This window comes from Sinocyclocheilus anshuiensis, unplaced genomic scaffold (genome assembly GCF_001515605.1).
Source record: "Sinocyclocheilus anshuiensis isolate Anshui unplaced genomic scaffold, SAMN03320099.WGS_v1.1 scaffold115, whole genome shotgun sequence".
Taxonomy (NCBI): domain Eukaryota; kingdom Metazoa; phylum Chordata; class Actinopteri; order Cypriniformes; family Cyprinidae; genus Sinocyclocheilus; species Sinocyclocheilus anshuiensis.
In genome coordinates, this window is record NW_015548219.1 from 126,934 (window position 1) to 151,221 (window position 24,288).

Sequence of the window (24,288 nt, forward strand, 5' to 3'; positions counted from 1 at the left end):
GTGTCACATGATCCTTAAGAAATCATTCTAATATGCTGATTGATTTGCTTATATCTAATCAATTCTAATCTAGTTACCTGATAGATTTTTGTTTCATGATTCTTTTGATGAATAAAAAAATAGAAACGAACAGCATTTATTTGACATAGAAACATTTTTTGACATCACAAATGCCATTTTGACACCAATTTACTCAATAATAATAAAAAAAAAAGTACTGACCCCAAACTTTTGAACATTCGGCCAAATAGTTCATATATTTCCTTTCCGCCACTGAAAATAGTTCTAAAAGAAACCAAAGAATCAAGTTTTATGTGTCTTCAATCAGCTCTGATTTCACCACTCACATACTCTGGTCTGAACCACCACAAACACACAAGCAGAGCGATACAAACAGCGTTACAAATGACATTTTACATCCTGCACTGGAATACATTACAAAACCAGCCTTCCCAATCCTGAGCTCCAGCACGTGTCTGAGAAAGTAAGATGTGTTGTGTGTGAGCGACTCTAGATGCCATACCATGTCGATACCAGCATGGCGCCGCAAATGGCAGCAAGGACACTGAGCTCCGCGATTCTTCTATTGTTTTTGTTTGTTTGTTCTGTGTTTTGTCATTCTTCTTCTATAAGTTTTACCAGAGACGAACTCCTTAACATTAAGCAACACATCCCAGACAACATTTTTCCGGTTTTTGATTATTCAGACGTTTTGTTGGACATTCTAGTCGGAGGTACAGCTGTGTTGTTCAAACGCGCGTGCAGACGCAGAAGAGGGAAACGCGGCGGCGCCCTAGTGAAGCTCCGCGTGCGCGGCTTTCGGACTGCGCTCCCAAGCATTCATCTTGCGAATGTCCGTTCCCTTCCTAACAAAACAGATGAACTTCTACTCCTCACCCGCACCAACAAGGACTTTCCAAACTCTGCTGCACTGTGCTTCACTGAAACCTGGCTGAGTGAAGTCTATTTCTGTATATAGTACATTATTAAATGTTTCAAATGTTTTTTTTTTTTATTATATTAGTGTAATATTACATCCCTACTGTGTTATTCCTATGTATGTCTGCACTATCATGTATGTCTGCACTATGTTTGTACTTTCTTCTACACTGGAAGCTCCTGTCGTCAAGTCAAATTCCTTGTGTGTGTAAACATACTTGGTAATAAAGCTCTTCTGATTCTGATTCTGATTCTGATGAGAGCGAGAGTAGAGCTGATAGAGATGGAAAGTGATAGTGGTGTTCAGGGAAGAAATGTGGCGGACACCTAGTGAAAGAGATCAGGCCTTTTTCCGGCGGCTTTCAGTGCGAGAGGAGGCCTGTCTGAAGAGGTTATTTATTTTTCATCTAGAAATGGAAAGTGAAGAGTGATGTGGAGAGAGCCTCGCTGGAATTACACTGGAGACAGTGAAGGCGCCGGAGTCTCCCGGGATTATTCGCTCCCGCTCTCGGCCGTCTTGATCTCGAGGAGGGAGCTGTTGCTTGATGTCTCTCATCCTAAATAGTTGCGCTTTCTCAAAGCCTCCTCAATAGGTGTCCTCCTTCTCATTTCAAACTCAATTATAGCAGCAAGTGAAAGCCTTGGTGCTCCATAATCAATCCACAGTCCCATCAGGCCTCAGGAACATGCGCTCCGTGGGACGGCTCATTAAGGGCCCACTAGTACACTTTGCCTTATTATGGAAAAACCTAGTTCTTGTTGCGTCCCGTGTGGCTCGGTCTCACAGAGCAAAATCTAGTACTTTCCTGGTTAGTCGCAATAGCTACTGCTAGTTCTGTTAGCAAACAACTTAATTAGTCAAGTAAAATAGTGTTTTTTTTTCAGATATGAGGTCTTTTATGGCTCAAGTGTTGACTCAATTCTTTACATTTTATTAGAATGCATTTCTTTCCCTTTTTTGTTATATGAAGATCATGTCTTCATCTTTTTTTTTTGGGGGGGGGGGTGCTTTCAGGTATAGATTTTTTTTTTCACACTCTGTCAGAGTTTCAATCTCAAAATATGATACTGATTGCAAAAACATTTATTGATTTTTGAAATTATTAAAATTACATTCTGATATTAAAATAAAATTTAATTATAATCATCTGAATAAATAGTGAAATGTACTGTACAAACCAATTAAATATTAAAAAAATATATAAATAAAAATTAGTATAAAAATATAAATTAACATGACTGTCCCTCAGTTGTAAAAATCAGGAAAAACCAAGGTAATTTTCACGTGAACAATATTTTTGTACATAAAAAAAAAAAATGTTTTTGATGCAACACGATGCAAAAAAGTGTGAAAATATTTCATTCTTATTCGTATTCATATTAATGGATTATGTTTAGGGTAAATAAAAAGTTAGCTATGAAAACAAGTTAACCTTCCAAAAATATTAAAAACATCTTATCTGCGACATAATACATAATTTGACTTTAGGTTAAAATTGCATATATTCAGAAAAATGTAAGATAATTATCATGTGATATATGTATATACAGTATATATACTGTATATAATTTATTTTTTAATTAACTTTCTATTCATCAAAGAAAAAAGAAAAATCCACAAATCCACAAAAATATTAAGCACACATCTATTTTCAACATTGATAATAATAAGAAATGTGTCTTGAGCCGCAAATCAGCATATTAGAATGATTTCTGAAGGATCATGTGAAACTGAAGTCTGGAGTAATGATGCTGAAAATTCAGTTTTGCATCACAGGAATGGACCTTTTTGACATTTCCGGGTTTCTCAGCAGCGGAAGTCGTCATAGTTGGACTCCATAAACTCCACGATAGTGTTTTCGTGACTTTCAATAAAAGGAAAAACATTGAGAGAGACTGATAACGGCAGTCAGAAGAGAGAACGATGTCAAATTTACTGTCCCTCCCATAGACGCTGCATTTAAGCGTCATCACAGTCTTCTGAAAAGGGTCCATAAATTATATTTTTAAATATTTCAAATAGAAAACAGTTATTTTAAATTGTAATAATATTTTTGCAACAATAGTGTATACAAACTTTTCAAAAACAGTAGACAAACTCAATAAAAGTGTTAAAAGTTTTTTTTTTTTTTTTTGAGTTTACGTTCTATAAGTCCACAGGACCAAAAAATGCCAGAATTGAAGAAACTCCCCAAAACAAATGGAAAGTCCATTGAGCGACACCCTAACTAGCTTAACTAGCTTGGCGTCTTTACTCGCCGCCACTTTTAATGAGCAAAAATGTCAAATTCTTTCACAGCAAAGATCTCATCGGGGAGGTTCTGGAGAGTGGCGGAAAAAGTAATATGCTAAAAATAATCGCCGCTGCCCTACCCAGCACGGAGGAACTTTCCCTGTAGTAATCAAGCAAGTTCTGAGCTTAAGTTTACCGAGGGAGAATAATTAAGGTGACACCGGTGCTGCTTTGGTGCATCCTCTAGCAAACTCTCACCTGATGCTGGTGTTGGGTCCTTTGCTTTCTGAAGCATCAACACTTGGGTCCCCGTGCACGTAGCCGCCGGAGCCGAGGGGACTAGGATGTGTAACATGGCCTCATTTTGCTCGTTCGGCAGAGGCTGCGTGGTGCTACACCATGAGGAGCACAGAGCAGGCGGCCTTGATTTCCTCAAATAGAAACTCGTCCACTGGCCACTAATCGCCTCGGCAGAGCCAGAGCGGGTGCAGGCATTCAGCCCGTAACAATGGAGGTGGGCAAAATCTAATTTTCACACTGACGTTACTCCTTCCTTTTTCTTCCCCTCATGCTCCTTTTCAAGGAATATTCTGGGTTCAGTATAAGTTAAGTCCAATCGACAACACTTGAGGTTATGTGATTACCACAAAAAAAAAATAAAGAAAAATAAAGAAAGAAATAAAGAATAAAAAATAAATTATTATAATAAATAAATAAATAAATAAATAAATAAAATCATTGACATTATACTTACAATGGAAATCTAAGGGACAGATTTGTAAATAAATATTATTATTAGGGATGCAACGATACCATTTTTTCAGAACCGATCCGATCCGATACCAAAAATTCTGAGTATCGGCCAATTCCACATTGCTCTTTGTATTGTTTGTATGTAAATGTATTTATTTATAATTAAATATAAACTATAAAATTAAAAGACATTTCTTTTAAATGCATAGCACATTAATGAAGGCAGCAACATATGATAGATAGAACAGAACAAAAAAGACGATTGATAATCTTTCATTGCGCAAAAGTATAATACGAAAGGGTATGGCTCCAATACAGAGCGACACAAAGTGCTTATGCGCATCCTGTGAGCAGAATGATGCGCTTGAAGCAACACGGAGTCACAGCGTGCAGCGCTCCGCATAAAAAGGGAAGAGATATTGCAGCGTTGTGTATTATATCTGTGCGATATTTTATTGAGCCTTTTCTTTTAGCAGTTTTAAATCTCAGTTATTGTACGCTCTTGAAGAGAGTTTCATAGTTTTGACTGCAGTAACCGAACGCGACACGCAGTTTGAATGCTGAATGGAGGATGACAGACAGACACAGTGGGCAGAAGAGTTTACGTCAACTTGACTTAAATATTCATCTATACTTCACATTAAACTATATTGAACGGCTTCAGAATACTTTAAATATAGTCCACGAAAACGTTATGGTGCTTTATAATATTTTTGTGCCTTTCGTGGGGCTTAACAATAACACAGAATAGTATACGCACAATATCGGATTTGGATCGGTGTCTTCTAGAAAAATCATGGGTGCACAATAATTGTATAAAACCATTAAACTAAACTAAACATTTAGTGAAACAACATTATTTAGCGGGGAACAAATAAAAGTTAATAAGTGTAGGACTAAATCTGGTAAGATGTTACACATGGCTCTTTGTATTTTTGTAAAATACATTCATGAAAAACAAGTAAATATATTTATATATAACTATATACTATAAAATTAAAAGACATTTCTTTTAAATGTATAGCACAGTAATGAGGCATGAGATATTGATGTGTAGTGTATGAATCTGTGATAGTTTTTTCTTTTAACATTTTAAAATTTCAGTTACTGTGCGTGCGTGTGAAGAACAATTCATAGTGCTCTGCTCTCTACTCCAGTGTTGTGATCTAACAGACACCCGATAGAAAGTAACATGATTCAGAAATAGTACTAAACTCCAGCTAGATAAAGTTATTTTATGCAGAACCATTGATCTTTATCTACAGATCAAATATAATAATAGGAACACTGAATGATCTTGGAGAGAGTTTCATCGTCTTGACTTTAATAACTGAACGCGACGCACAGTTTGAAAGCTGAATGGAGGATGACTGACAGCTTCAGCGGAGAGAAGAGTTTACGTCAATTTGAATTTAACAACTTAAATATTCATCTGTACCTCACATTAAGCTATGTACCAGCTTCAGAAGACTTGGAATATAGTGCACATAAACTTTATGGTGCTTTATAATGTTTTTGTGCCTTTCGTGGGGCTTATCAATCACACAGAATAGTATACGCACAATATCGGATTTGGATCGGTGTCGTCTGACCGATACCGGATCCGGCAGAAAATGGCAGTATCGGAGCCGATACCGATCCTGAGTATCAGATCGATGCATCCCTAATTATTATAAATGTTAAGTATTATTCTTATACTATTATTGTATTTATTAATATTTTGTTATCTTTTATTTTTATATGTTCAGCTTTCATTTTAATTTTAGTTTGTTTTAGTACATTTATGTGCTTTTTCATTTTTATTTTTGTAATATTTCTATTTAGCTTTTAGTTTAGTTTTAGTAATTTTAGTAATGCATTTAAAGGGTTAGTTCACCCAAAAATGAAAATTCTGTCATTAATTACTCACCCTCGTGTTGTTCGAAACCCGTAAGACCTTCATTCATCTTCGGAACACAATTTAAGATATTTTTTATGAAATAGGAGGGCTCTCTGACCCTCCCATAGTCAGCGCCGCCACACGCTCGCATAATGATACTGTCATGAACGCGCGTCCACAAGTGACGCAGTAGAGACGAAAATGTGGAATAAAGTCGTTATTTTTGTTTTCTTTGCGCAAAAAAGTATTCTCGTAGCTTCATAACTTTACAGTTGAACCACTGATGTCACACGGACTACTTTGTCGATCATCTTGGTACTTTTCTGGACCTTGAACGTGGTAGTTACCTTGCTTCTTACAGGTTTAGAACGACATGAGGGTGAGTAATTAATGACAGAAAAATTTAACCTAACCCTTTAAATTTAAACTTATTTTAATTCAGTTAGTAAAATATTATTATTTATTTATTATTTTAATTCAGTTAGTAAAGTTTTTTTAATTAATGGAAATTAATTTAAATATTTTTAGTTAACAATAACAACACTTTGTTTTTCAAATGGTAAAATAGTCAGTATTTAACATTGAATATTCTACTCAGTTCCATAGCCATAAGCTGTAAACAATATGCATGGCAACATGATTTTAGTGTGTGTGTGTGTGTGTGTGTGTGTGTGTGTGTGTGTGTGTGTGTGTGTTTTTACAAAACTAATAACTTCATTACCATGACAACATAGTGCCATAATCCTAAAACAAACAAACAAACAACTTTACAGCTCAAATGATACATACATTTTGAAAGAATAATATAAATGCGTTTATAAAAATGCCTTCAAAAATAGGCCCCATTCATTTTTTTTTTTATTAATAGTTTAAATTATTTTCATTTTTGTTTTGTTGTGTGGTTCTGCGATTTTTATGTTTTTTTTATTTTTTTATGTACGCATATATAGTTTTTATTCATTTTTATTTAGTTATTTTAATCTATTTTAGAAATGTTTCTTTGGAAATTAAATGAAATAAAATAAGCTTAGTTTTTTTTTTTTCAATATTTTATTTCAGTTAACATTTTATTTCAAGCAACAAACCTAAAATTATAACCTGCCTCAATTTCTATTTTCTGCTGTTTTTTGTAAACAAAACAAGAGACTTGCCAAAAATGTTTGTGGTAATCAATATTATGACACAAATGCTGCCGACTGAACTGAATTTGTATTGAACTCGGAATATTACTTTAATCATCTCTCCACCTGCCGCCACCATCCTCCTCTGTCCAGTCAGCTGAGGAGGGGAACTGCTGAAGAAGCAGTCCATGGCAATTAGGCCTTAGAGTGCACCTCCCTGCCAAATTAGGTTATATAATAAATGAGAAAGAAAGGGCGAGTGAGAGAGAAACAGGAAAACGCCTGATAGAGAACAGATGAAGTCTAAATTTAAACCCCACTCAACATGAGTCACTGCCCCCAATGCTTCGGGCTAGCCGGGGTCTCACTGCTGCAGTCTTGAAGTTGTTGCAGTGAATACGCTCTGGCCGACACTCACCATAAGTCACACGATACACCATCTCACCTCAGACCACCTCTAAGAAAGACTAGGAATTCAGAATCGGGAATAACAGGATTTCATGAATGTTTTTTTTTGCCAAAACATGCATTAATGGATCTCAGCTCACACAACACTTCTGAAAAGGTGCAGAAAAGCCTTCACTAATTAACCGCAGCATTAACTGAAACCTTCAAAGGTGTGAGCTAAAGACCACGAGCGCAGAAAAGAGTGTGATACAAGCAAGAAAGGCATGACTATATAAACAAACCTGCAATAAGACATACAGTACCACGCTTAACACTTGACTTCTCTGAATGTATTCCATATAGCCCAAGATAATCAGTTCAACTGGAGACAGAGCATGTCTGGCCTCATCAATCAATCAATCAATCAATCAATTAAACTACATTTTTATAAAATGTTTATTTATTTTGAACCAATTAAAATAAATAAAATTACATTTTTTTAGCCACATTTATTTATTGCCCTTAATTTTACACAGATTTTCTGAATATTATTTACTGATAAATACTAATTATTTTATTTCCATGATTATTTGTGCATTTCACTGGAAATCTAATTTTACCATTGACAGTCATGTGTGGAAAATAAATAAATAAATAGATTTTAAAACAAATTATTTTATTTTCATAAAGAAATAATTAATTTCTTGCATATTTATGTATTTAAATAGATATATTACCATTGACAGTAATGATGATGCCAAATCAATCAATCAATCGATCTTAAAGGGGTCATATGATGCTTTTTTAAAGATCATTATTTTGTGTATTTGGGTCCCTCACTCCCATCCGTCGCTGGCCTCCGTTACACCTAGAAACACACAGCGTCTCCCTGACATGCTGCTTCAACATTAACTGCGGTTACTGAAACCACGCCTTCTTTATTTGCGTGCACATTTGGGCACATTATGCAAATATTCCCACATAGTGACCTAGATATGTGGGGGCGTGTTAGAACGAGCCGTTTTAGGGGGGCGTGGCAGAGTCTTACCTTTGATAAAGAATATCTCTTTGGTTTTGAGACTTTAGTCTTTGCAACTTCAGGGATCTTATCTATTCACGAACAGCTTGTAACACTCCAAAGAGAAAGGAAAACTTGAAATCGCATCATATGACCCCTTTAAGAAATTCATGGATTATTATTTTTTTTAAAACACAAATTTTTAGCCCACTTATTGGATCAATAAAGGTACATGTCATATTGTATGACTAACATAATTTATACAAATTATTTTACTTTCATGATAAAATAATTATTTTCATTATTTATGAATTTAAACTGCAATTTAATTTGACCATTGACAGTTAGGTAAGTAAGTACAGTAAGTAAGTAAGTAAGTAAATAAATAAATACATAAATAACATTTTTTTTTTCTTTTCTTTTTCAGATTAGGATACATATTGGAAAAATAAATTATAACAAATTATTTTATTATCATAAAAGAAATAATTCATTTCTTGCTTATTTATGTATTTAAATAAATATCGTAGCATTGACAGTTATGATTATGTAAAATCAACCAACCAACCAATCTTAATAAATTCACAGATTTAAACAAAAAAAAAAAAAAACTTTACAAATTTGTAGACCACTAAGCAAGCAAGCAAATAAATAAATACACACATCAATACATACATACATAAAACTAAACTAAACTGGAAAAAAAAAAAAAACATCAACCAACAAGAAATTCATGGCTTTTCAACAACTTCTGTTGGCCTATTGGACCAGTAAAGGTAAATGCCATATTATGACTGCACTTGCTTTAAGGAGGTCTTATGATTTACTAGTAAGTTCTACCTTAAGATCAAATGGTGCATCCAAATTAAGTACAGACTTAGTTACAAACTAACTAGCAGCTAAGCCCCTAAACGCATCAAAGATTCATTCTTAGTGTTAGAGACTTGTTCAAATCCCAACACTATGTTTGAGCAATACAAGAAGTGATGCTTGCCTTAGCAAACACCACTAATAAATATTGCAACGTCAAAGTCCTGGTGGTTGATTTTAATTAAACGAGAAAGTTAAGTGAAATTATATCTATGAATCTGGTTCAGGCAGGTTATAAGCTAAATGTGCAAAAGCACAAAAATAGGATTCAGCTTCACTTTCAAAACAGACACTCTGGCCATTGTATCACCTGTGCGGTCAGCAACTCAGCAGAACCAATCTCGAATTGGATTTTAATAGATTTTGTGTCCGTTTCCCAGCACTGCAGCATTTTCAATCTCTCTCGTATTTCCCTTCAACCCCTCTATCTCCATCTCGCACAGGTTTGGGCTTTCTACGACGCTTTAGACATTTTATATAAGACAATAACAGTGACCCCAACACACTTCACCCTAGAAAGCTCTCGCTTTTACATAACTGTTTTAATAATGGAGCAGACACTCTTGTGCTTTGCCTCTCCAATCGCCCTGTCAGTCCTGCGTGTGACATCGAACCAATAATAAGCAGGTTTGCGGGGTTATTTTTAGAAATCGGGGGAAGTGGGAAAGCAGATAAAAACGCAAATGAGTCAGAGATGCACGCTGCCTCTCCACATAGCTGTATTCAAGAATGGCATGGCCTAAATCCCTGTTACAGTCTTATCGAAAGTTTGCGTTCAAATCTCGCACAGGCTAATGAAACAGAAAGGCAGATCTAATGGAGTGCTCTGATCTTCACGCGCGAATGAACCGTCTAAAACAGAATATCGCTCTTTAAATTTTGCTCTTGAAATGCAAGTAATCCTCAGCATCAGAGAAGCTAATCCGAGTACTTTTTGTCAGCTAATTAGACAGCACTGCAATTCAGGGCAAGAAAACCTCACATGTTTGGAAGAATAAAATAGCTAGACAAGTTGTAGGCCTACATGCTTGGAATCTGGAGTCTCTATCCTGGTCAACAGCCTGAAGCCTTAACAGAAACATACGCTACACAAGAAAGCTAGTGCAAATGCTAACAACAACACATTGGAAGTGTGTGTGAAGAGATTCAGTTGCTCATTTTTGTTTAGGGGACATTCTACCAGAAACGTACATTTCCACTTGTAAAAATCTTGGGTGAAAAAAACATCTTATTCTTAAATCTGAACATTGAGTCATATGGTGATAATATCTGCATATTACTTAGAAAATGACATGGTAATAATGGAAATTGCATGTAATTTCCTAGGTAATAATGTAGATATTACCATGGTATCTGTATGAATTGAGACAGGGATGTGACAGGGCCTGATGTGACAGGGCCTGACGGTAGGCCATTTTAAACTGCCATTACTCAGCCTGCTAGCATGCTAGCATAAAAACTGTTAACATGCAATCAAGGAATTTCAGTAACTTTTTTAAACATGTTTTGGATTTAAAAGATTTTCATTATTTTCTGGAATGTTTTACCGTGACAGGGCCTGACCCTTTAGCTCGTCCTCCTCAAAAATTGATCAGTGTCAGCTTCACCTCAGTCAAATTATGTTACTTCCTTTGAGTCATACCTTTAAAGGTGTATTACACACATTTTATGTTGAGTTTTATGTAAACGTGACAGGACTGACCGAAAACATGGGGACAGTTGTAAAATAGTATTTATTTGTAGAATTTATGTATAATTTCATGTTTTTAATCAGTTGATGTGAATGATAACAACTTAAACTTGTTATTGATAGTTTTTTTTCTAAATAACAGTTTCTAGCATAACAAAACTATGAAAGCTGTAGGTCCAATTTGGCTGGGGACAAGGACAAGAACAGGATTTGTAATATTCAAAAGTGTTTTTAATAAATTAAAAAATAGCTGAGAACCTAATGAATGACATATTCCTTTACAGAACAACTCACAGAAATCAACCATCAGTCAGTTTTAGACATTTTTTGGATGTAATACTTTTTATTCACTGTAACAAGTCAAGGACAAATAATGTACATTTCTGGTAGAATGTCCCTTAGAACAGGCGGCGCACAAAGTTATCGGTACATTTCCCATGAAGTGGAATCACAATGTTATCCAAAATGCAGTTTTTCATGAGCCATAACAAATCGAACTAGCATACTGATTAGTTTGTTGACATGAGGGAAAACAATGCTAAGTGTTAGAGCTGGGCGATTTTGCAAAAAAATAAAATCTTGATTTTTCCAGAATGTTTGACCGATTCTCGATTTTTTACGATTTTTAACTAGTCAACTTCAAAATGTAACTTCAACATGATTCAAGTTACTTTTTCTTTATTAAACCTCTAAAGAAAATTCTATTCCAAGTTCAGCACACATGGAGTTGTCAACATGATGTAAATGTTAAACAAATCACATATCTTTGTCATAAAATATCTTTGCAGAAAAGATGCAAAAACTACAACTACATATTGTACAAACTTGTCTTATACATATTATGTGTTCAGAAATAATACGAGGAAAATTCTTTTAGAAAATCTCAAAAGTCAAGGTAATTCACATTCAAAATGACTGAAGGTATAACACCAGTAGACTTTTATTAACTATAAATGTTCTTTAAAAATAACAGCAGCTTTCAGCCTGTCACCATGATGCAAACATGAAATATTAGACAGACAGTAGTAGTCCTTTACAGGTTTTTTATTCGATTGCACTGCTTTTCCATTGTAATTCTAAAAACACTGCGCTCAAGTTAAAAGAACACTCCCATCTTCTTGCATGTTTTACCTATTCCACTGCCCGCGTCGCATCTTTGTCAACACAAAAGCGCATTCTGTTAGTGATGTCCGGTTCGCGAACTAATCGTTCGATTTAACCGGTTCTTCTTAGTGAACTGGTTGAACCAGTTCACCAAATCGGACTGAATCGTTTGAAACGGTTCGCATCTCCAGTAAACATTAATCCACAAATTACTTAAGTTATTCACTTTTTTAACGTGGCTGACACTCCCTCTGAGTCTAAATAAACCAATATCCCGGAGTAATTCATTTACTTAAACAGTACACTGACTGAACTGCTGTGAAGAGAGAACTGAAGATGAACACGAGCAGAGCAGCATGTGTGCAGCAAGCCGGATAACGAACGTATACGCACACTGCTGGAGCGGTTCTCGTTCTCGAGTCAAGAACCGGTTGCATCGGTTTTCGGATCACTGGTACACTCAACCGAGAACCAATAATAAAGACTGCAAGTGACGTCGCTAGCGGAAGTGCAAGTGTCTGAGAGTGCAAGTCTGAGAATGCACGTCTGAGAGTGCAAGCGCCAAGCTGCAGCCAGACCCTTCTGAAGCAGATTGCCTACTATGACTGACACAGCACGTCTGAACCGAACTGGTTCTTTTGGACAACTGATTCTGTACTAATGTTATGAGCGTGGGTAAACCGAAGACTTGAACGAAGGGCAATCTTAAGACTTAAATCCTCGTATGAGCATCACTGCCTAGCTATTACTGTATTTGGGTGCTTAGTTGCAAAACAATTGTAAACTTTTCAGATCATGATTATGATGTTTTAACTGACTTTAAAGTTATGATTTATGTTAGTTATGATTATGAAGTTATGATTACTGACTTTATATATTTGAATGTGTATTTTCATCCCGGCCCGGGACGATAGACTTGATATCATTACGTCATCGCAAATGACGTCATTACGTTAGGGCGTAAAAGAACCGATGAACCGGTTTATTGAACCGGTTCATTGAAACGAACTGTCTGAAAGAACCGGTTTGCGGAAAAGAACCGGACTTCCCATCACTACATTCTGTGTGAACGACGCCTAGCGCTAAATTTATGGTCCTTCACAGAGCGCGTCACACGTGAGCGGTAAATCACGTGCGCTGACATGTGGTTGGATCGTTCTTTTCTCTTTACTGTTATCACCGGCATATTGTCAAAGTGTCTAATTCTAACATTTGGTAATATTTCTATTCAAAATTGCGATTCCTCGATTTAAAAAAAATACAATCATGGCAAAACAATAAATTCGAATTAATCGATAAAATTGGGAAAATCGCCCAGCAGAAAAAAAAGGTACATAGCTGTCACTGGGGTGGTACGATAGGATAAAGATACATCTTTGTATCTTATTTACATCTAAATGGTACATATTAGTACTTTAGAAGTATATATTAGCATCTAAAGTGTACATAATAGCACTTTCAGCGTTTATACCTTAGAGTGACACCCCAGTGACAGCTTTGTCCTTTTTACCCTTTTAATCGTGCCTAGTTAGGAGAGCAAAATTAAGAGGCCTATCAACTTTTAAAAAAAGGAGGTAAATGGCTTCCATATATTTTGTTGTTAATGTCAAAAATGAGAATTCAATCAAATGCCCCAGCATTTTGGCACTTCAGAAGCAAGTGTAAAGACAACATATGCATTTTAGAAGCTAGCATAATGACAACTAAGTATGGTCACAAGTTTTCATGTTCAAAATCCAGTAATTTTAATTGGATTGGGAATTTTGCATGTGGGCGAAAGATTTCCCTTCGCAGATTTTGCAAAGCTTCAAGTTTTCATCATGGAAAAAAAAATCCACAAAAAATATATGTAACAGAACACTACAATCTACACTAGGTTTACTTGTAGCAAAGATAAACAGGATTTGTATAATATAAATATATATTTTATATTAAATAATTGTTCATATTAACATTAATAAAAGTTATTAATATTTATAATATTAAAATTAAATTACTTTAAGATGAATAAATAGCCATATATTATACAATAACAAGAACAAAAACAACAACAACATAAAAATATTTAATATTTTTTTAATACTTTATATTTAATAATTTATTGTATTAACTCTTTTTCTGCCAAACACAGAATATTCTGTTATTCATGAAACAATGCTTCCCTGCCAAACACGGAATTTTCCAGCTTTCCACGTTCTCACTGTTATATGCTCGGGGGCACTATTACGCATCTCCTGAACGAGTCTAGAATCACTCGATCAAAAACACAGACAAGGAAGATGCAGAAATGAGCAATCTCATATGTAAGCATATGCATATGAAAAATAATGTGATCATCAACACTAAACCACATATAAATGAAAACTGCCTAATGTTACCGAGAGAAATGTCGATCCAGGAAAAGGACTGTGCAAGCTTTGGGAGTACTGATGGAAGCCATCTACTGCATCTTTTGCCAAACACGGAATTTTCCAGCTTTCCACGTTCTCACTGTTATATGCTCGGGGGCACTATTACGCATCTCCTGAACGAGTCTAGAATCACTCGATCAAAAACACAGACAAGGAAGATGCAGAAATGAGCAATCTCATATGTAAGCATATGCATATGAAAAATAATGTGATCATCAACACTAAACCACATATAAATGAAAACTGCCTAATGTTACCGAGAGAAATGTCGATCCAGGAAAAGGACTGTGCAAGCTTTGGGAGTACTGATGGAAGCCATCTACTGCATCTTTGCTCTGATCATCGTACTGAATATGGTCCAGATGTAGTATTTGATAAAAATGTGATTTTCGCTCAAAATGTTGCTTTTTATGAAACCTACCTACATTCAAGTGTTGATAAAAAAATAATGCTTTAAACAATAAAACATAAACATAATGCTTTAAAATAAAACAGTTTTTTTTTGTTCAAAAGTAGAGGGTCTGTTCTTTATTTTGGTGTTTGCATGTTCAGATATTCAGAAAACAAAATATTCTGGGGGCCATGAAATTTTAGTGAAAATCATCAAAAATGCTGGTGGGGAAAGAGTTAATATAAATAAGCATTTATTAATATTAAAATAGTTATGTCATGACAACTCTCAGAGACTTTAGTATGGAAGTGTACATAACTTGCTTCTGCCAATACATCCACAGACATGCTTCTGTGAGCATGTAGGAAATACTACTGCTGCACATATAACATGAACTAACCTTGTAGCAGATATATACAGGTGGAGCTGGGGAAGGTGGAGAGTTTATGAAGCGCCCTGCAACTGCTACAGCAAGCACTAGCTGAGTATTTGAATGTTGAGCAGCAAGTTAATTGGCTGTTGATATGAAAATAACCAATCAGCTGCGCCAAGCGAATAATAATGTCATTATATCAGACTGAGTAAGAGCCTATCGGCCTGTACCATCATGACAGAACTTTGGATTTATTAATTTTAATTGATTGTAATTCATTAATATGAATGCATTTTATATGTTTAATTTTTAAAGCAGGTTGGGTTGCCATTTGATTACCAATGGAAAATCTGAGTTTGAAGCAAAACCACTTGAGATCCTCTGAACTGTACATATACAACACAGCAGTTTTGTAGACTTCTGGCGTGCCTGTGCTAGCCTTTATAAAGAAATTAATACATAAACAAGGGAAAAACCAGACTATGCATTTGTGTTATTTTCAAGGTGGCACTGCCGCTCACAAACTGTTTTTAATGTGATGCCACCATGTACTATTTCTGGCCATGACTCCTCTCCTCCATCAAGCAGCCTGTTTGAAAACTAAAAGCGTAGCGCGTCCATTTCACAAATAAAACCTCAGCGTCTGCCTTCCCAAACATCGATACCCACCTTTCGTCTTATAAGTGTTCGTTTGCTGGTGTCTCCATCTGTTGAAGCTGCGGTCCTCTGAGACAAACGCCACCTTTTCCACAACACAAGAGACGCCTGCAGGAGCTGCGGCCAGCGAGCGAGACATCCATCAACGCCGGGCCAATTCCCCATATGCATGCGTATGCATTACAGTATACATGCTGCCTCCCTGCTTGGCCCGCAGCTCTGCGGGAGGCATGAGGATGGAGCAGAGAGATAGAGAGTGCTTATCTTAATGAAAATGGTGGAACACTGCCCTGATTATAGCTGCACCGAGTGGCCTGAGAAAGGCAGAGGGAAGAGGAAGGAGACGGGATGATTGCATAGGAGGCTCTCGGTCATCCTGTCAGTGGTTTTGTGGAGGGGGGGGGTGCTTAAGAGGGAGGAATGAATCGTTGTTTTGAGTCAAATCTTTTGAATGAATCAGCATAAGGAGTTCATGATTCAGACTGAATCAGTCAAGTCAATAACCCCAGGGCTGGTTTGCACTCTGCTTTAGTGGGAGTTTTGGGACAGTTAAAGAATAATTAATAGAACAAGTAATCTTGTACATATATTTTTATGGCTTGCAAACTTAAACATTACAATATTTTGATGGGAAAAAAGCAGAATTTGCATCAATGTTTTCCAGCTAACACAGGTGATGTTTTGTCAAAAGTGTAAAAGTGGCTAATTATAGTAAAACATAATATAAATACACTACCGTTCAGAAGTCTGAAGATATATATAATGCTACAGAAGATTAGAATTTTTATTAAAGGGTTAGTTCACCCAAAAAATGAAAATTCTGTCATTAATTACTCACCCTGATGTCGTTCCAAACCCGTAAGACCTTCGTTCATCTTCGGAACACAAATTTAGATATTTTTGATTAAATCCGAGAGCCTCCATAGACAGCAAGGGTCCTTACACGATCAAGGTCCAGAAACTTAGTAAGGACATCGGTAAAATAGTCCATGTGTCATCAATGGTCAAACCGTAATTTTATGAAGCTACGAGAATACTTTTTTTGTGCGCAAAGAAAACAAAAATAATGACTTTATTCAACAGTTCTTCTCCTCCTCATCCCGTCTGCAGCGCGAGCCGTCATTACGGAAACAGTATCACGACGCATGCGCGCGCTTCCGGTTTATTGAAACAACGCATGCGCATGGCGCTGCTGCTTACGTAACACTCACATGCGTCAGCATGCGCATGCGTTGTTTGTGTTCCGAAGATGAACGAAGGTCTTACGGGTTTGGAACGACATGAGGGTGAGTAATCAATGACAGAATTTTAATGTTTGGGTGAACTATCCCTTTAAGTGCTGTTCTATAATAAATGCTGAACTTTCTATTAATAAATAAATCCTGAAAAAGTATCAAGGTTCCACAAAAATATAGTTTTCAACATTGATAAGAAGAAGAAATTCGAGCACAAAATCAGCATATTAGAATGATTTCTGAAGGATCATGTGACACTGAAGACTGGAGTAATGATACTGAAAATTCAGCTTTGCATTACAGGAATAAATTACATTTAAAATGTTTAAAATATATCCAATCAGACAGACAGACAGACATACACACATACATACATACATACATTCATTCAAATAATATTTCACAACATTACAGTTTTATTGTATTTTTCATCAAATAAATGCAGCCTTTGTGAGGCACAAAATTGTATAGTAAAATGTAGTGAAAAATCTAAATATTTGTAGAAAATAATAATAAACAAACAAATAAATAATACAGTACAGACATAAATTATTGTTGCTGAGGATCTGACAGGCAGGTCAAAAAAAAAAAACTTTAGTAGCCAAATAGCAGGAATGTTAAATAATATTTCACATTCAAGCTCACTGCAGGGGGAAATTATCAGTAAATAATTATTTCAATTTCTGTCTATTTGTCACACATATTTTCACTTCGGAAGTCAATATGTGGACTACTTTTATGATAATTTTAGGTCTATACTCTTATGGTGCTTTTGGATCCTTTTTGAAGCTTCACAGATCCAGTTTTCAACTAATGTAAAGAGCAGCGAGCACTGTCTTCAAAATATCTCCTTCAATGTTCAATGGAAGAAAGTACGTTTAGAAAGACATGAAGGTGAGTAAATAATGACCGAATTTTCATTTTCAGGTGAAGTCATTCTTAAAAGCCTACCATTTTGATTCCAACAATTTATTGTAGTTTCTTCCATAAAGAAAAAATAAAGGAAAACACTGCACAACACAGGGTTAAAAAGACAGTGCACAGCTGCGAGGAGATTCTTCGTTGTTGGGCTGGAGTCCTAGAGGACTGATTAGCCCAAAAGATCTTTATATAGTCAGCGAAGGAGGGCGGTGCAGGGAGAGCGAGAGAGAGAGAGATGGAGGGGGCAGGGAGGGGTCTTCATTTCGGTCCACAGAGACACTTTACCTCACCGCATCCGAGAAGCGAGCGAGCATTTAGCAATCTGTCTCGTAATTAATCATGCGCCCTAATCAGTCATGGCTGCCGGATCTGCGTGTGATAGATTTTCCACCCGAGTCTCTCGTCAGTGTCTCTGGAAGAAGAAAAAAAAGCTCGGAAACCCGCTGCCATCCTCGCTCAATCACCCTCTTCTTTTCCCTGTTATTATGTCTAACAGTTGGGAATCTGATCCTGGATACTATCTTTGCGACGCTGGTCTAATCCGATTCAAAGCAGGGAGATTAAAAGCTGCGATATGTTTGCCGCTGTTTTAAAGTGATGTTGCCGTGTAAAAAATCTATACGGGGGAAAGAGATGATGTGAACAAGATCTAGTCTCTGGAGGTCTTATTGGGAATCTGGTGTGGTTTAGTCCTGTTGAGATTATGTAGGTACTTATCAGATCTTCACTACTGTTTGAATCCGATTAGCTATCCTGAACAGGGATGAGCACAAGGACTGCACTTACAAAATTAACAGCATGACAGTTCACCCTTAAAAAAGAGACTTTCTATTATATGCAGAGCACAAAAAAGATATTTCTAAGAATGATACAGCTGTTTTTGTCCATTGAATGAAAATCAGTGGGGCCCAAAACTTTAAAGCTACAGAAACAATACGTGAAGTTAATTCATACAACTAAGCTGAAATATTTCAGTTGTATTTTCCAACACGAAATTAATTGAAATACTCTCAAATCAAATTTAAAAAAAAAAATAAAAAAATGCAATATATATGTATATATGAATAATATGAATAATAGATCAAATATGAGAAAAACGTGCACAAACTATACTCATATTTCAACATAATACTGGCAGAAGTCCAAATGTGAGTCAAGAAAAGGCAAAAGAGTCATATGAAAACTGCAAACTGCATCAAAAAAGGTTTAAAAATAACTAATTTTACCACATGCCATATTTAAAACACAGTGCACATGCCACAATATGCAAAAATGACAGCCAAAGATGTCTATGTGCATGTCTGTGTTAAAATAATATCGCTAATCTTGAATATCAGCATTAGTAACCATTGAAGCAATCTGAGTTTATCTGCACAAAAACAAGGAGGATCTCAATTAGCACAACATTAAGCTTGAACAGATGATATTAAATCAAGAAACAACATAATTTCTGTAGCTGAGTTAAAAAACATCAACAGAAGCACTTAACAATATTTCACTGCAAAAAAAGAAGACTGAAGATATTCTGCACAGGGATGAATCAAATGATTTGGGGAATCACTTCAAATGAACCATCTGAATGAATCAGATTCCCAACACTAACTGTATGAGAAAAAAAAAACAAAAAAAAAACGAGGACAGTTTAGAAGAGCAAGTACAGCATTGTTGTTCACTTTACACAGCCTCTTGTTAAAAAAATGTGCTTGTTACTGTAAAAGCTACATTTTTATGAATGTAACAAAGCTACTGTTACACTACTAAAAAATGTAGGTAAGTTCACTACTTTTAGTTATTACTCCATCACTTTTTAAGTGAGTGTATGTCTGCCTGTTTGTACACGTCTAAATATTTGTATATAAATGTTTTTGTCAGTCAATATGCTGCTTCCCTCTCATCTCTCAGTGCCTGAGGGACAGTCTGGAGGAACTGAGCGAAACATGACTTTAATTGAACAGGAACTGTGTGAGGAGCAAAAGGACCGCCTCACTGAGAGAAGAGTGATGTGCAGACTGAGAGAAAAACAGCTTTGTACAGGCAATTACATGACATCCAACACAAGACGCAGATTAGACACCAGAATACAGCACTGAAGGGGGTAAAAACAGAATAAAAATAGACAATGTGAGTAGCAGAATGTTATAACAGAAAATAGACGGAAAGAAAGAAAGAAAGAAAGAGAGACAGGAACCACAAACTAGAATGTTCGGAATGCATACTAATGACATGCTGTTTTTGTAGGAAAGTAGTATGATGTATGCAGATATCTGATGAGCATAGAATACCAAAATGACCTACTACATTTGACAAACTGTGTAGATACTATATCCCACAATGCAACACACACAACTTCCATTTAGAGAGTAATGTACAAACCGCAAGCAAAATCATCCGATTGGCATATTAAATCCATGAATGAATAGATAGATAGATAGATAGATAGATAGATAGATAAAGAAATAAAAACAAATATTTATAAATTAACATTACATTTAAATAAATATGTAAATAAGTAAAAAAGTAAATAAAGAAATACGTATAAATACAATTAATATAAAAGTAATATGAAAGTGAATACAAATAACTAAGTAAATTTAAATTAAAAATAAAAAAAGATATAAATCAATATTTACTAATAAATAATAAATATTTTATATTTACATACTATACAGACAAATATGCAAATAAATAAATGAATAATGTAAATATAAAAACACACATAATAAAAAAACATTAGAAATATTTATAAAAATAAACAAAATAAACAAAAACACGTAAGTAAAAAATAAACAAAGAAATACAAACAAATGTTTATTAATAAACATTAAATATAAAATAAATATGCAAATAAGTAAAAAAAAGTAAATAAATAAATACTTATAAATAAAATGAATATAAAAGTAATATGAAAGGTAAATACAAATAAGTGCATTTAAATAAAAAATAAAAATAAAAAATAAATCAATATTTAGAAATAAACATTTTAGATATTTTTTTATTTACATACTTGTATACTCACATGTAAATACATAAATATTAAAAACAAATACACAACAACTAAATAAAATATGTATTAAAAAATACAAAATTGAAAGTAAATAAACTAAAAAATAAACAAATGAATGAATGAATGAAGGAACGAACGAACGAATGAATGATTTTTTTCCCCAAGATGGAATCCTGGAATCCATTCAAAAATGTATGTGTGACAACAGTGTTGCCTACTAATATATAAAACATGAACGGTAACTCTGTACATTGTACGGTTTCCCATATAACGACTCACAAACTACACATATGGCATTATAATCAATTCGCCAACATCCCATTCCATAGTTAGTCAGACAGAAACTGTGAGCAAAAAGCAATTGAAAGAGAAAAAGCAAAAAGCTGCCACGGTTCTGAAGTCTGGCGTCGAGGAAAGAACCGGGATCCTTTTCTTGGCCTGGTCTGAGGCGGCCCAGCATGGAGTGTTTGCCTGAGTCTAGCAGAGACCCTGAGGTGAGCGTTACCCCTCTCGGCCTCTCAGACCCGCAGTGCTCCTCCACAGGGAGGTCTTTGAATAGACAGCCTGCCGTTTTCCTCAGCACAAGGGGGTCTTTGATAATGGCACTACGGAAGCCTATAGGGGCCCAAAGGACAAACAGAAGCACATGCCAATTATGCTCGTTCATTGACTACAAATGAGACGGGTCAGACTACACTCTGTGCTGGAGTATTCAGACTCGTGAAAAAGAGAAAAATGAAAAAACGCACTCCCCAAAGGTGGAAGGCCACGCATGAGAGAAGCTAAACATGCTGTTTCCGTAATAGTGTTTCCTGAAAAACTTCATGTGCCTTTTGAGAACGAATGATGAAAACAGCAACAGAGAGCCTTGGGGACGTACGACGTTGTAGCGTTATTGATGCGGAGAAAGACCGCGAGGCTTAGCATCAGATAAAGAACGCTGCTGCGTGCCTTACTGAGCAAGGTTCACTGTGTGGTCTTATTATGGGCGTACAAGTGTTTTGTGTGCGTGTTTGTCGGAGATAGACCCACCACAGTTCTGTCGACTCAGCGTCGCTGAGGGCAAAGGGCTGTATGGTTTTGGCTTTAACCTCAACCTCCAGGAAAACAACACAACTTTTCCAGCTGACGCGGCAGGATGCGGCCCCGCCGTTATGCCACTGTAAATCGATATTCGATAGAGCTGCATGAGTACTGTATGCATTACAATTTGATTGATGAATATTTAAGAGACTTAGATGAGCAAGGCTCACCAACATCAACTTTCAGAATCAATAATCTGCGGATTGGTGCATTTGTTTCCCAGCATGCATTATAGCTTCTAGTTTTGTGATTTGTTTCCACCTAATGTTAATCTTGACAACAAAATTTCTCAAAAATGTTCAATACAAGTTTTTGTAGTCAACAATGACAAAGAGAACAAAGAAAAGTCTGCATCATGACAATAATGAAACTATTTTAATTAAAACGTGGTGTTAAAAATCTGCAAACGTGGTGTTAAAAAAGAAATCTGCATAATAGTAACAACGCTTTCATAAAGTTTAACTTGCATCTGCACAGAATGGCTAAAGTAAAATTGAATTAAGTTATGTGTGTAAATAATGTTGTGAATAATCCGCAACACACTAAAACACATCTGAAAACAGAAAACGAATAACTAAAGCATAACAATGTTAAATATTGTATTACAATAATACATGCATTACATGCAAAATTAATATAATTAATGTGAATATTTCGTTAGTTTTTGCATTTAGACATTTTTCTCGTGAACAATGTTATTTTAAAATGTGAAAAAAAAAAGATTAATCAGTCAATTAATTAGAGTACATACGAATAATTCATTGATAGATATGAAAGTTACATTTTTCATCAAAAAACTATCACTAAAATAAATAAATAAGCAGGTTTCTAATAAAATGATGCTAAAATGTGTTAGGTTTCTACTAAAATGGTTAAAATTATAATTGTATGCAAAATATAGACATATCAGATATAGAGAGATATAGATAAATATATGAATGATTAATATGACTAATGAATATGACATTAAAAATATGAATACTAATACACAATTCCAAGTTTGTTAGACAACAAACAAGATTAAGAAGCAAGCTAGCAAAAAACAAACAAAAAAAAAAAACATACAAAACACGACTAAAACAAAAAAAACACATTGAAATGTATCACCGCACATAGGTTTATACAACCTCACACTCGCAATTGGCTGTGACTACCTTGAAAACCGTTTGCGTACAGTCAAATTCAGCACTCTTGCTCGTGTGCTGCTGCTTAATTTCTGAAACGCTGACCATTCTGATATGTAGAAAACAGTATCCGGTAGATGTTTAGCTTGCTAAGTGAATACAACCCCTACAGCTGAATGTCCTGCACTGTGGGGGCAGCTGGGAAGATTTTCAGCTCAGAATAAATGACAGAAGTCGCCTCTGGAGGGTTCGGTCATCAGCACACAAGGGGGAAAAGAAGAGCAAGAGCGACTTTGGGGGAGGAAACACTTGTCCCTACAGCAATCAATTACGGTCCATTTGCATTTCCGACACTTATAGGTAGCACTTCACACTATTAGAGTCATTGATACAACTTATACGGCTCATTTGCAGATTGATAGCTGCCATTTCTTAACCGTGCATAATGAACGTCTCATCAAAAGGGGCTAAAGTCACCGCGCCGGATCTGACGGCGAAGTACCGGCCCACTTTCCGTCTTCATCAAGACTTAATTTGCTCACCAAGTCACAGCCCCCAGACAGCTTCTCCTGCCTGCTTAAATGCATCATTTGCTTCTCTTGGAGATAAAACAGTTTCGGTTAGTCACCAAATTGGGAAAGCGGAAGCAAGTGAGCAACGGTTTGGGATTACAGCACAGCAGAGGCGAAGTGGGTGGGCTTGTGTGTTAAAAACAGCTCTGGGATCAGTGAGCCACATGTTAGCGCTCTGTTTGAATATGTTTTGCTTAATGGTTTGGGTGGTAGTTTGCACAGAGGGCCATTCATTTAGCACTTAGCCTAGCTTCAGACAGGTGCTAAGTCCTTTTTTTCCATTTTCAGTATGCAGCCGTTATGAATAATTAATCAGTAGTTTTAACTGGTTTTGCTTTAGGAACGTCTCGGTTACGTATGGTAACCCTCGTTCCCTGAAGGAGGGAACGGAGACGTCATGTCGGATGACCGATTAGGCCAGGGCTTGCACAAGAGGACCAGCTACAGCTGCTATGGCACTACCCACTGAGTAAGACTGGATAACACTGGGAAAACGTACCCGTTCTACTTGGAACAGGGACGT

General features: G+C 35.8%; 1 protein-coding gene across 2 annotated transcripts in view; it reads right to left on the reverse strand.

Moving 5' to 3' along the window:
• The window catches only part of lrrc4ca (leucine rich repeat containing 4C, genome duplicate a), a 75,005-nt gene that overhangs the window by 32,446 nt on the left and 18,271 nt on the right, over window positions 1-24,288 (reverse strand). The window contains exon 1 of one of the 2 annotated variants that reach the window (XM_016441048.1): window positions 3,431-3,678. The exons of the other annotated variant lie outside the window; for it this stretch is intronic. The gene's annotated coding sequence lies outside the window, so the exon portion shown is untranslated. Of the gene's footprint in view, window positions 1-3,430; window positions 3,679-24,288 lie in introns of those variants that run through there. 2 annotated transcript variants of the gene reach the window in all.